We start from the raw sequence: 13,647 nt of genomic DNA, 5'->3' as shown, positions 1-13,647 counted from the left end.
ACCGCATGGTGACTTGCCTGCCTGGTGCGAAGGTTGCGGACATTACCCGTCATATCGGTAGTCTGGTAGGTAGTGCTGGGGAGGAGCCAGTGGTTGTGGTGCATGTTGGCACCAACGACGTGGGGAAATGCAGTCCGGAGGTCTTGGAATCCAAATTTAGGTTGCTAGGGAGGAGACTAAAAGCCAGGACCTCCAAGGTAGCTTTCTCAGAAATGCTACCTGTTCCACGTGCAGGACCAGCTAGGCAGGCACAGTTGGTGAGTCTCAATGCGTGGATGAGACAGTGGTGCAGGGAAGAGGGCTTTAGATTTGTAAGGAACTGGGCAACATTTTGGGACAAGCCGGGCCTATACAAAAGGGATGGGTTCCACTTGAACCAGGATGGAACCAGACTGCTGGCGCGTAATATAAAAAACGTGGCAGAGCACCTTTTAAACTGAACCTGGGGGGAAAGCCGACAGGAGCTGAGAAGCATCCGGTTCGGGCAAACTCAGTGCACATGGACAAAGGGAAAATTGCTTCAGATTGCCCACATGGGAATTACTTGGACATGAAAGGGAATGGGGGGAAAATGATGGATAGCCACTTAAAGATGCCCAAAGGCACATGCCAGGCAAGTCGAAAGAGAGAAACAGTGTGGAAGTGTTTCTATGCTAATGCTAGAAGCCTCCAAGCAAAAATGGGGGAAATACAGTGCATGGTTTTAAGGGAAAACATAGACATAGTGAGCATTACAGAAACCTGGTGGAGGGGAGAGAACCAGTGGGATACAGTCATCCCTGGTTACAAACTGTATAGAAATGACAGGGAAGGCCGTATTGGAGGGGGTGTTGCTATGTATATCAAGGAAGGCATAGTGTCTAATAAGCTAGAGACCATAAAAAGGGCAGACTCGTCCACAGAATCCTTATGGGTGACGATTCCGGGCCCCAAAGGAGATTTAGTACTGGGGACGTTCTATTGGACCCCTGACCAAATGGCTCAGGGTGATCTTGAGATGGAGAATGAAATTAGGGAAGCATGTAAAGGTAATGAAGTAGTAATAATGGGAGACTTCAACTTCCCTCATATTGATTGGATAAATGTATGCTCCAGTCAAGCCAAAGAGATAAATTTTTTAGACATCCTAAATGACTGTGCCCTCGAACAGTTGGTCATAGACCCAACCAGAGGGGAGGCAATCCTGGATTTAATACTCTGTGGTGCTGCCAGTGACTTAGTGTGGGATGTGGATGTAGTTGAGCCAGTTGGCAATAGTGATCACAATGGCATCAAATTAAATTTATATGCAAGAGGGAAAGTGACTGTGAAATCTCACACAATTACCTTTGACTTTAAAAGAGGGAACTTCTCTAAAATGAGAAAACTGGTAAAGAGGAAGTTGAAAGGAACAGTTAGGAGGGTTAAATCTCTTGAAAAGGCTTAGGGGTTACTCAAGTCCACATTACTAGAGGCTTAGCTAGCTTGTATACCGCAGGTCAGGAAAGGTAGTAATAAGTCCAAGAGGTCACCACCATGGCTAACATGTAAGGTGAAGGAAGCAATTACAGAAAAAAAGTCTTCCTTCAGAGACTGGAAGGTTTGCCCAAACGAGGCGAACAGAAGCAAACACAAACTTGCACAAAGGAAATGCAAGCAGATAATTAGAGATGCAAAAAAAGATTTTGAGGGGCATATTGCTAAACACATCAAAACAAACAATAAGAAATTCTTTAAGTATATTAGGAGTAGGAAACCAGCTAGGGAAGCGGTTGGACCATTGGATGACAATGGGAGTAAAGGAACTCTAAGGGAGGATAAAGCGATTGCTGAAAAACTAAATGAATTCTTCCCATCTGTCTTCACTGTTGAAGATACAGGGCAGATTCCTTCTCCTGAACAGAGATTTTGGAGAGGGGAAAATGAGGAACTGAAGCAAATAGTGGTAACAAGGCAGGAAGTCCTAGAACGTCTAGACAAACTGCAAACTAACAAGTCACAGGAACCAGACGGTATTCATCCTAGAGTTCTTCAAGAACTCAAATGGGAAATTGCTGAACTTCTAACAAAGATATGTAATATGTCCCTTCGATCAGCCTCTGTACCAGAGTACTGGAGAATGGCCAATGTAACACCCATTTATAAAAAAGGTTCCAGGGGGGACCCAGGAAATTACAGGCCAGTTAGCTTAATGTCTGTACCAGGTAAATTGGTGGAAAGCATTATTAAAGATAGAATTGTCAAGCATATAGAAGGGCAAGGTCTGCTGGGCAAAACCCAACATGGCTTCTGTAAGGGTAGGTCCTGTCTCACTAACCTATTCATGTTTTTTGAAAGCGTCAATAAGCATGTGGACAGGAATGAGCCTGTGGATATTGTGTATTTGGATTTCCAAAAAGCTTTTGACAAAGTCCCCCACCAAAGACTGCTAAGCAAACTTCATAGTCAAGGGATAAGAGGACTGGCTGTCAGGAGCAAGCCAGAAGGATGGTATGCGGTAGTTCGATTGTGCTGCTCCCAGGTGCTGTTGTGCTGTTCTGTCCAAGGCCAGTCTGTGCCCCGTCCCAGAATATGAGGAGGAGGAGGACTTGTATGCAGAGGAGGGCGACTGGAATACAAACTACCGAGCCAGCCAAGCCCAACGGACCAGGGGGGCTGAGGAGGAGATCCATGCCTTAAGGTTTCAAAACCAAGAGCTTTTGGATCGTATGGCTCATATGCAGGACCAAATGGACATGTTGAATACGGTCGCCAGCAGCGAGCTCAAGTGGCACCTGCGCCGGCACCAGTCCCAGGCCAGCAACCCTTGGCCAGCAGGCCCCGGCGCAGCCAGCACCACAGCAACCTCTGGTACAAGCGCCGCCAGGGCAGCCAGGACAACAACCCCCTGGCCAGCAGCCTCCGGCGCAGCCGGTTCCAGGACAGCCTCTGGCACCTCCACCAGTGGGACCGGTGGTGCAGTGGAAGCAACCCCGATTGCATGTGACATTTGATGGCTCCGCAGATGTGTTGCCCTGTTTTCTTCACCAAGTAGACAGTTAAATGCGAGAACGAGGGCATACCTTTCCCACGGAAGACAACCGAGTAAGGTTCGTTTCCTCACTTCTAGCTGGAAAGGCTGCAGAATGGATGGTCCTCCAGTTTGATACTCAGGCCCGCTCCATACGGTCACTTAATGAATTCATGCGAGCGTTGAGAAGACGTTTTGAGGATTTGTTTCAAGGGGAGAAAGCCAAAGCGGCCCTCCTACAACTCCGTCAAGGATCCTCCTCAGTCCGAGAGTTTGCGGATGAGTTCCAAAGACTCGCTAATAAAATAATGGACTGGACTGAAGCCACCCGGGTACACTACTTCAGAACAGCATTGCATCCTGAGATTCTAAACTGGGCATACATGAAGTGAGATCCAGCCACCTTGGAAGAGTGGATTTTACTGGCGGAAGAAGTGGAAAGCTGCCGCCAGTTTATTTCTCTTTCCCGACAGCAGGCCAGGGAGGGGGGAAGCCAGAAAAACCCTCCCAAACCTGCCGCTCCTCAGGCCCCGTGGAAGCCGGGCTCTACCTCCAACAGACCGAGCATTGCGGTTTCAAAGGGGAGCCTGCTTCGTTTGCGGGGCCATGGGTCACTTCACTGCCACTTGTCTGTCACATCCGGGGCTGCCGAGTCCCACTCCCCAGCCAGATGGGACTCCTCGCGGGAGAGGACGCGCCTGAGGGAGAGGCACCGCAGCCAAGCGGAGCATCCCTCCAAGACGAAAAGTGCCCCCAGCTCTACACGCCGGAGAAGTGACGGACCTTTCGCCAGTGGACCTGTCGGGGTCCAGGATTACAATTACTACTCCTGGAGAGAGTAGCCCCACATCTTCAGAGGAGAGCGACCACTGGAACTCCCCAGCCCTTAACTTGGAGTCTCCCCTCGACCAGCCAAAAAACGGACTGGGGCTGCGGTAGAGGGAGTGATACCGCAGACCTCCGCAGGTGTTCCTGCGAAACCCAAGGCTCCTGTCATGGTGAGTGAAGTAGAAGAGACTGTGTATGTAGATGTGATATTATGACATTATAGAAAAGGTCCTCAATTACAAGTTAAAGCCTTAATAGACTCAGGGTGTGCCTGCTCGTTAATTAACGAGACCACCTTTAAGGCGCTCCAAGTGAAGTCAGTCCCTTTAGTGACACCTGTTCACTTTGCTCAAATGGATGGCAGTGATTTCAGGGGGGCCCAGTCGACCGTCGCACTCACGGAGTGGCAATGGGAATTGGCCACCATTGGGAACAAATCAACTTCACTATTCTGCCCAGTGTTCGATATGCTGTGGTGTTAGGAGCAAATTGGCTCAAAGGGCACAGTCCCACCATAGACTGGGAAGCTGAGACCTTAACATTCAATAACCCGCTATGTGAATTGCACTGATACGAAGTGGCTGTTAAAACCGTAATCAAACCAACTCCTGCCCTGGTCTCGGACACCTCCAGTCCGACCCAATTGCCACTCGACTACCAGGACTTTGCAGATGTATTTAATGTGCAGGAGTGTGATGTGTTACCCCCCCACACCGCTGGACGGACTGTGCTATGAAGTGGTGGGCGATGGAAAACTGCCAAAGAGTAAAATCTACCCGATGAATCCTACGGAACGGGGGGTGCTCCGCGAATTCTTAGACAAGAACTTGGCTCGCGGTTTCATCCGACCCTCCACCGCACCCTATTCGGCACCGGCTTTCTTCGTACGCAAGAAAACAGGAGATTTACGTTTGTGTATTGACTTTTGAAAACTTAATGCTGTTACCCAAACAAATGCTTATCCCATCCCCCTCATTTCTGATCTCTTGGGACAGTTGAAAGAAGGACACATTTTCACCAAATTGGACTTAGTTGAGGCTTATTACAGAGTCAGAATCCGGGAGGTGGATGAATCTCTGACTGCCTTTTCTAGTTGCTTTGGAATGTTCAAATTTATGGTGATGCCTTTTGGATTAAAAGGGGCCCCAGGGGTCTTCATGCAACTCATTAATGAGATCCTCCATGATCTACTGTTCAAAGGAGTGGTGGTCAATTTAGATGATATTCTCATTTACTCTAAAACCATGGATGAGCACGTTGCCTTGGTTCGAGAGGTGTTGCAACATCTCAGAGACAATCAGCTGTGTGCTAAAGTATCTAAGTGCGAGTTCCATAAGAAGCAATTGACTTTCCTGGGATACATTATCTCACACCAGGGACTGACTATGGATCCTGAAAAGGTGCAAGCAGTGCTCGATTGGGAACCACCCTCTGCTCGTAAACAGGTCCAAAGATTCCTTGGGTTCGCGAATTTTTACAGGGCGTTCCTCTCACATTTCGCTCAGATTGCGCTACCCATCACGAACCTCTTTAAGACTAAGTGAAAGTGGAATATAGCCACCTTACCCAACGCCCGGGTGGAGTGGACCCCCCAGTGTCAAGCCACCTTCGATAGTCTTAAGCTGCTTTTTACATCCGAACCTGTTTTGCAGCACCCAGACTGCAATCAGCCATTCATAGTACACGTAAACACTTCCGACGTAGCGATGGGGGGTGCGCTCCTGCAGCCGGGGGAGGATGGACACCTGCATCCGTGCGCTTTTTTTCCTAAAAAGTTCACTCAATCTGAACTCAATTGGGCCGTTTGGGAAAAGGAAGCCGCTGCGGTGAAGCATGCCCTGACAGTGTGGAGGCAGTTTTTAGAAGGTTCCAAGGTGCCCTTTGAAGTGTGGTCCGATCAGAAAAACCTAGAGGCCCTAACGGGGGCTCGCAAGCTGTCCGCGAACCACATGTGCTGGGCAGACTTCTTTGGCCAGTTTCGATTCGTCCTAAAATATGTACCAGGGAAGCAAAACCTTCTGGCTGATGCTTTATCCTGACTTCCCCAATATCCCACCAAGGTTGATCGGCCCACAGAGTCGCTCTTTACCCCTGCCCAATGAGGTCTGTTGCCCACTTTGGCCGTACAAACCCACTCTCAGACCCGATCCCCACCGCTGCCGCCTTCGATGGGGGGGAAGCCCCATGCCTGGATGAGCCGATAGCATCGCCCACCTCACTTCCTCCTCCCCCTGAGCGGCTGACAGCCACGGTTCCCAAGGTGCGGGGACCCGAGCGCCCTGTCCAGTCGCTCCCTGCACCTGTATCGGCTCCGTCCCCAGTCAAGCTGCCCGCCGACTCCTCTCCGAAGGGCGTGGATGGACTGTCTGATTCCTTTAAGGAGACTCTCCTTCGCAGTTATCAAGCGGAACTGTCCTCGCAAACCCTCCCAGCTACTTTACTTAAACGCGGGGAGTTTTGGTACAAAGATTCTAAATTGTATGTTCTGGCAGCGTTGCGGGGGGAGGTTTTGGGTTTGGTTCATGGCTCCAAGACCACCGGACATTTCGGATTCCTCAAAGCATTGCATTTGCTATGGAGACAGTTTTGGTGGGCGGGCATGCGGTCAGATGTGGACTCCTTCATCCGCAGCTGCCCCATATGTGCAGCGGCGAAACGATCACAGGGCCAACCACCCGGACTTTTACAACAGTTAGAGACTCCCTCGAAACCGTGGGAAGTGATTGCAATGGACTTCATGACGGACCTACCCCCTAGTGGGGGAAAGACAGTTCTTTGGGTAATTACTGATCTGTTTTTGAAACAGGTGCATCTTGTACCCTGCGCAGATATCCCTTCCGCCCCGAAATTGGCCCGCCTCTTTGTATCACATGTCTTCCGTCTACATTCCTTCCCGCGCAAGATAGTGATGGACAGGGAGTCAACTTTCATGGCCAAATTCTGGAAGGCTTTTCTCAAACTGGTCGGAGTAGAACAAGGACTGTCTAGTGCCTTCCATCCCCAAACGGACTGTCAGACTGAAAGGGTAAATGCGGTGTTGGAATGCTATTTACGCTGTTACGTTAATTGCCATCAAGATGATTGGGTAGACCTGTTGCCTTTTGCTGAATATATAATAATGCAGTTCACCAATCCACAGTATTCAGCCCTTTCCAGGTTGTCCATGGTAAAGAGTTTGGCCCCGCTGGTCATATTGATGTTTCTGAGGAGGAGGGGGGAGCGGATGTGGCCAGATGGGTGCGTTCTATTAAAACAACCTGGCCATGAATGGTTAAAAACCTAGAGCGGGCCAAACGGCGTTACAAGGGTCAGGCTGACAAACATCGCTCCCCCAGTATGGAATGCAAAGTGGGGGATCTTGTCTATTTGTCCACCAAGAACCTACGATCCACCCGCCCATGTGATAAGCTCAGTGCCAAGTATGTAGGTCCATTCCCCATTTCCCGGATTATTAATCCAGTGGCTGTGGAACTCTCCTTGCCCAAGTCCCTACGAAGAATCCATCCCGTGTTCCATGTCAGTCTTTTAAAACCATTTGTTCCTTCCCAAAAATGGCATCCTGAACCACAACCTGAGGTGCTTGAAATGGTGTGGGGGGGGGAGGAGCATTTTGAAGTGGCTAAGATACTGCATTCTCGCATTCGCTACGGTGCCCTTCAGTACCTGATCCGCTGGAAACATTTTGGTCCCGCCCAGGATGAATGGGTGCGCGCCAGTGATGTCTCCGCCCCCCGCTTAGTACAAGAATTTCATGCAGCCTATCCTCACAAACCCACGGTGGGAGGGTGAGGGGGGTCTTTAGGGGGGCAGAACGTTAGGAGCAAGCCATGAGGATGGTATGCAGTAGTGCGATTGTGCTGCTCCCAGGTGCTGTTGTGCTGTTCTGTCCAAGGCCAGTCTGTGCCCCATGTTTAGTCTTCATAGATTCCCATACTGTGGGAAATGCCAAGTGCTCCTTCCTGCCTCTGGGAAGGGGGTTGCCTAGGTTACCAGTTATCTCCTTTTGCTTTTCCATATATGCTGTGCACCTTGCCTTTGCCCCATACTAGTGTGCTTTTGAATATGGCTTCTGAAACCTGTCGATTCTAACCAATTAAACTGCTTTTGTGGATTTGCCGTCTGCTGAAATCTGTTTATGGGTTCGCCGCAGGGCTAGAGCTTACAGACAAGTCCTCTTATGGATTGAGAGCTGGCTGAAAAATAGGAAGCAGCGAGTAGGAATCAATGGTCAGTTCTCACAGTGGCGGGATGTGAGCAGTGGGGTGCCTCAGGGATCTGTGTTGGGACTGGTGCTTTTCAACCTGTTCATCAATGACCTGGAGTTGGGGTTAAACAGTGAAGTAGCCAAGTTTGCAGATGACACCAAATTATTTAGGGTGGTTAAAACAAAATCGGACTGTGAAGAGCTCTCTGCGTACTGGAAGAATGGGCATTAAAATGGCAAATGAGATTCAATGTGAGTAAGTGTAAAGTGATGCATATTGGGACAAAAAATCCCAACTTCACCTATACACTGATGGGATTTGTGCTGGCAGCGACAGACCAAGAAAGGGATCTTGGGGTGGTAGTGGATAGCTCAATGAAGATGTCAACCCAGTGTGCGGCTGCTGTAAAAAAGGCAAATTCCATGCTGGCCATAATTAGACTAGAGAATAAAACTGCTGATCTCATACTGCCCTTGTAGAAATCTATGATGAGACCACACTTGGAATACTGTGTACAGTTCTGGTCACCACACCTAAAAAAAGATATTACAGAGCTTGAGAAGGTGCAGAAAAGAGCAACCAAAATGATTAGGGGACTAGAGCAACTGTCCTATGGGAGGCGGTTAAGACGCTTAGGGCTGTTTAGCTTGGAAAGAAGGCGGCTGAGGGGAGACATGATAGAGGTCTATAAAATTATGCATGGTTTGGAGAGAGTGGACAGGGAGAAGTTCTCCCATAATACTAGAACACGGGGTCATCTGCTAAAGCTGGAGGGTGAGAGATTCAAAACAGATAAAAGGAAGTATTTTTTCACACAACGCATAGTTAAATTGTGGAACTCCCTGCCCCAGGATGTGGTGATGGCTGCCAGCTTGGAGGGCTTTAAGAGGGGAGTGGACATATTCATGGAGGAGAGGGGTATTCATGGCTGTTAGTTAGAATGGATAATTCACAGTGGGTAGCCGTGTTAGTCTGTCTGCAGTAGTAGAAAAGAGCAAGAGTCCAGTAGCACTTTAAAGACTAACAAAAAATATTTTCTGGCAGGGTATGAGTTAGAATGGATATTAGTCATGCTGCATACCTATTCTCTCTAGTATCAGAGGAGCATGCCTATTATTTTGGGTGTGGTGGAACACAGGCAGGATAGTGCTGCTGCACTCGTCTTGTTAGTGGCTTCCTAGAGGCACCTGGTTGGCCACTGTGTGAACAGACTGCTGGATTTGATGGGCCTTGGTCTGATCCAGCAGGGCCTTTCTTATGTTCTTAATAGTTATTTTAGAAATGCTGGATCATTTGCTGAATTCTGTCTGTAGATATTCCTTCCTTTTTTTTTCTTTCCCAGCTAACCCTCCATATTGCTATGTATAAAAGGCCTACTTTGTGGCTATAGGAATGGGCCTGACTGTTCATGCCCATTCCCATTAACACTAGCTCAAGACCCTCTCCACAAGTGTTGTAAGCCTTGAACTTGAGATCAGGTTCCAATACACCTTTCCTGAGATTTCCTTGTAATGTGTTTAAGATGACAGAATTCTCTTCGGTAGCCCTCTGGAATTGGAACTCATTTGCAATTGCTTGACCAAAGATGCAGCTTAATAACCTGCGGCCCTCCCACTGTCATGAGGGGTCTCTGTACTTTCTCCATTTGCACAGGGAGAGCAGCCCTAAAAAGACCAAGAAGCCACATATGTACATATGAAGCTGCCTTTACCCTGAGAGACCATTGGTCTGCCAAAATCAGCATTGTCTACTCTGACAGGCAGAGACTCTCCAGGGTCCCAGGTAGAGGTCTTTCACATCACCTAGTACCTGATCCTTTTAACAGGAGATGCTGGGATTGAACCTGGGGCCTTCTGCATGCCAAGCAGGCACTCTACCACTGAGCCACTGCCCCTTCCTATTGGATTACCCAACAACATTAAAGGAAAGGCTCATCAGGATGGCAGCCTTAATTGTGTTGGTCACATTCTGCAAGCCTTCCTTTCAGCTGCAGGGATTTGTGGTAGTTCTTACAGTATTGTTTTCTCTGTAGAACCAAACCAGTAATTTTTTTTTTAGAAATATAAAAAGGCCAAGGACATAACAATGCACTCATTCAGAAGCAGAGGATTTTTTTTAAATATATATTGTGGGATCCTGCATGGCAGGGGGTTGGACTGGATGGCGCTTGTGGTCTCTTCCAACCTTGTGTGATTTTGTGATTTTTTGTGATATGGGTGGCTCCTTTAGAGGTGTGGCATAAGAACTTCAGCTCCGCTGCTAAGCTGCCACAACACTGGACTTACTGCGGCTGTCGTAGTTGTACCCTAACACAGCCAGATAGTTCATGACAAGTATTTAACAGATCCTTCTTCCCCAGCCCTCATAAGCCACTCTGCTTGTATTTCTCAGGTTAGTAGTCTATCTACTGGGGACCTCACTAGGGTTGTTCAAAATAATAATAATAATTTGCTAAATTCAGGTTCAGGTTTATTGGTAAACCAAGATTTTTTTGGTAAACCCAGAATAAGCTGAATACCCATACCAGTAAATTTGTATTTCGGCTTTATTTCTGGGTTTACTGAAAAATTCAGGCCCATTATAGTCTATGGGGATTTCCCCCCAAAGCTCCTGTGGGGGCATTTTTAGAGGTAGAGTTCCCAAATTTTCAGGGTAGCTTCAAGGTACTCTCCTTGCATGAACCCCAAAGTCTTGTGAAGATTGGATCAGGGGATATGATTTTATGGGGTCCAGAAAGGGTAGCCGCCCTCCATAGAGACGCAAATGCTTCTCTATGGAGGGGGGTTACCCTTTCCGGACTCCATAAAATTGGACCCCTTGTCCCAAACTTTATCAAACGTTGGGCTTCATGCAAAGAGAGTCCCTTGAAGCTATGCTGCGAATTTGTTGACCCTACCTTAAAAAAAGTCTCTCCCCCGGGAGAATTTTAAAAGTTCTCACTTTTCACAGTTTGTAATGGCTGCCTGCTTTCTCACCCAAGAATTGAGGGAAAATTCAGTTTCCCATGAATTCTTGCAATGGTCTTGCACAATTGTGCATGCCTATTGCAAGCATTCATGGGAAACTGAGTTTTCCCATGACTCTTGGGATGAATGCTGTCATTATAGACTGTAAAAAGTAAGTACTTTTAAAATTCTACAAGGGGAGGCATTTTTGGAGGTACAGTCACCAAATTCGCAGTGTAGTCTCAATGGACTCTCCATGCATGAACCCCAAAGTTTGGTAAAGTTTGGGACAGGGGGGTCCGATTTTATGGGGTCTGGAAGGGGTTGCACCTCCTCCACAGAGAAGTATGGTAAAGTTTACAATGCTTCACTATGGAGGAGGGGGTCAACCTCTTCCAGACCCCATAAAATCAGACTCCCTGACCTATTCATCACCAAACCTTGGGGTTCATGCAAGGAGAGTGCCTTGAAGCTACCCTGAAAATTTGGGAACTCTACCTCCAAAAATGACTCCCCCAGAGCTCATTTCAGAAAATGTCCATAGGAAAAAGCCTGGGGAAAGCCGGGGGGGGGGGGGGAACAAATACCTATTCGGTTGATTCAGCGATTGGCTATTCGGCTTCAGCTTTTCCCCCTGGTTTTTGTATTCAGTAAAACTGAAACCCAAATATTGCTGAAACGGCTAATTTTGGGTTTATTTTTGGTTCAGGTTTATCAATATGCACAACTCTAGACTGCACTCCTAAATGAAGGGCTGGAGGGCTTCTTTTCAACATAAACTACCTGCCCCTGTTGGAGCACGGCCAGTGCAACAGTGGCACAGTGGCAGCAGGGGAGGGGAGGGCTATGACAGGACCTTATAAAGGCTACTGTACTTTGTACTCCAATGCCTGCAGAACTGCAGTCTTGCGGCCAAGAGGAATAGACTTGACTCACAGTCACCCTGAAATCTTAACAAACAGCTGGTGTCCTGTATCTGGTTGGGACTGAGAAGGAAGTTTACCACTCACCACAAAATACCGGACAAATGAGTAAGACTGATGAAAGTGTGTAACAGCAGTTGCCTCTCTAAAAAAATACTTGGCAGGTGAGATACCCAGGGCAGACACACGATCATCAAGAACAACTCTACTGCCTATAGCACAGTACAGCTGCTCCATATGTGAAGTGCAAGTTTTATTTGGAAGAGTGTTTTGTTAGTTTGTTGTGCTGTTCCTGTTGTGAAATCTGCCAACATACTAAATTGAGATCTAATAATACGCATAAAATCCAAGAAGGGGATTGTGGTGCAAATGGTAGCTATACATGAAACAGACTTTCAGCTCTCAGCTACAAGTTCATTCCCTCTAATCCCTGTACAACATAACCTATGTCTATCACTTGAGTTTGCATGCATGCATATATGCTCCTAGATACCCACAAGGGGACAGGGCTGCTCTCAGATAGGGCTTCTGACAGCTCCGTTCCCAAACAAGATGGTTTCCCTGCGAACAAGATGGAGTTCTCCGTACACTCCCCCCCCCCATTTTTCACATGAGCTCCGGCCAGGGATTTACAATTGTATTGGGACACGCCCATGTAAATCTCTGATCTGATATCGGGTCCCACGCACAAAGCCGAGAGCTCTGCCATCTCCTCCACTGGTTGCTCATAATTGTTTCTGCTTCAGTTTTACTTAAGTCGTTACTGGCAGGAAACGACTACATTGTCTCTTTGTTCCTATAACCCTATTGTATCAGCCCTATATATGTATCCTCTCTCTCCCAGTCATGTATTCCAGCCTTGTTTGTCTCCTTAATGAAATGACTGACTTTCAGAATAAATCTTTGAATCGCTGCTCTGCCTGGATTTGAGTTCTATTGCCTGAAACGCCGTGCATTTGCTGAAGCCTGACATTAGGCTGGAATCCATCTTTTTTTTCTTCTACTAGTTAGTTCTTGGGAAAGATGTTCCCCAGTTCGACCCGATCTGCCGAACTAATCCTGCGGTACAAACGCCTCTGCCTGTCGGAACAGCAGGGAGCAGTCCTGCCCCGGGAGGAAGCAGCCCCGAGAGGAGCAGACCCAAGCCGGGAGGAAGTAACCCCGGGAAGGTGCCCCGCATAATTTGCCGAGGGGGCACCGCGGATCGCCGGACAGTATGTCCACCAATCTACCATGGGGCCAAGCTTCGATCTCCTATATCGAGGCCCGCTGGATGACCTGTACTCCAGGGATGAGGAACCGCTCCGAGGCCGAGCTACAGTCACCTCAACCCTGTGCCCCCGAGAAGTGGAACGCCGTCTTCTGCAGGAGCAGAACCACGACCTGACTCGGCAGAACCGGGAGCTTCAGGACCAGCTGGGGACCCTAAGGAGGGAGATGACGGTGCTAGCAGGAACGGTGCGAGGACTCCGATCGTCCATCGTCGCTACGACCTCCCCCACATTCATGCTCCACGCACAGCCACCCGGGACCTGAAGATCTCCTTTGATGGAACCTGCGCCCTGTTACCCCACTTCTTACTACAACTTTCTGGCTTCATGAAAGACCAGGGTGAGACTTTCCCCTCCGAAGAAGCCCGAGTTCAGTACGCCATTGGACTTCTGGAGAAGGAGGCGGTGGAGTTGGCAGTAACAGCAACGGAAGTTAATCCCAGACTTTTGCGCTCCCTCAATGGTTTCCTGGAAGCCCTGCACTGC

At 48.4% G+C, this 13,647-nt stretch overlaps 1 protein-coding gene across 1 annotated transcript in view; it reads right to left on the bottom strand.

The window, feature by feature from the left end:
• NDP (norrin cystine knot growth factor NDP) overlaps positions 1-13,647 on the bottom strand; it is an 85,777-nt gene that overhangs the window by 20,335 nt on the left and 51,795 nt on the right. The gene's annotated exons all lie outside the window — the stretch shown is intronic.

This window comes from Euleptes europaea, chromosome 12 (genome assembly GCF_029931775.1).
Source record: "Euleptes europaea isolate rEulEur1 chromosome 12, rEulEur1.hap1, whole genome shotgun sequence".
Taxonomy (NCBI): Eukaryota; Metazoa; Chordata; class Lepidosauria; order Squamata; family Sphaerodactylidae; genus Euleptes; species Euleptes europaea.
This window is presented reverse-complemented; position numbering and strand designations above follow the sequence as displayed.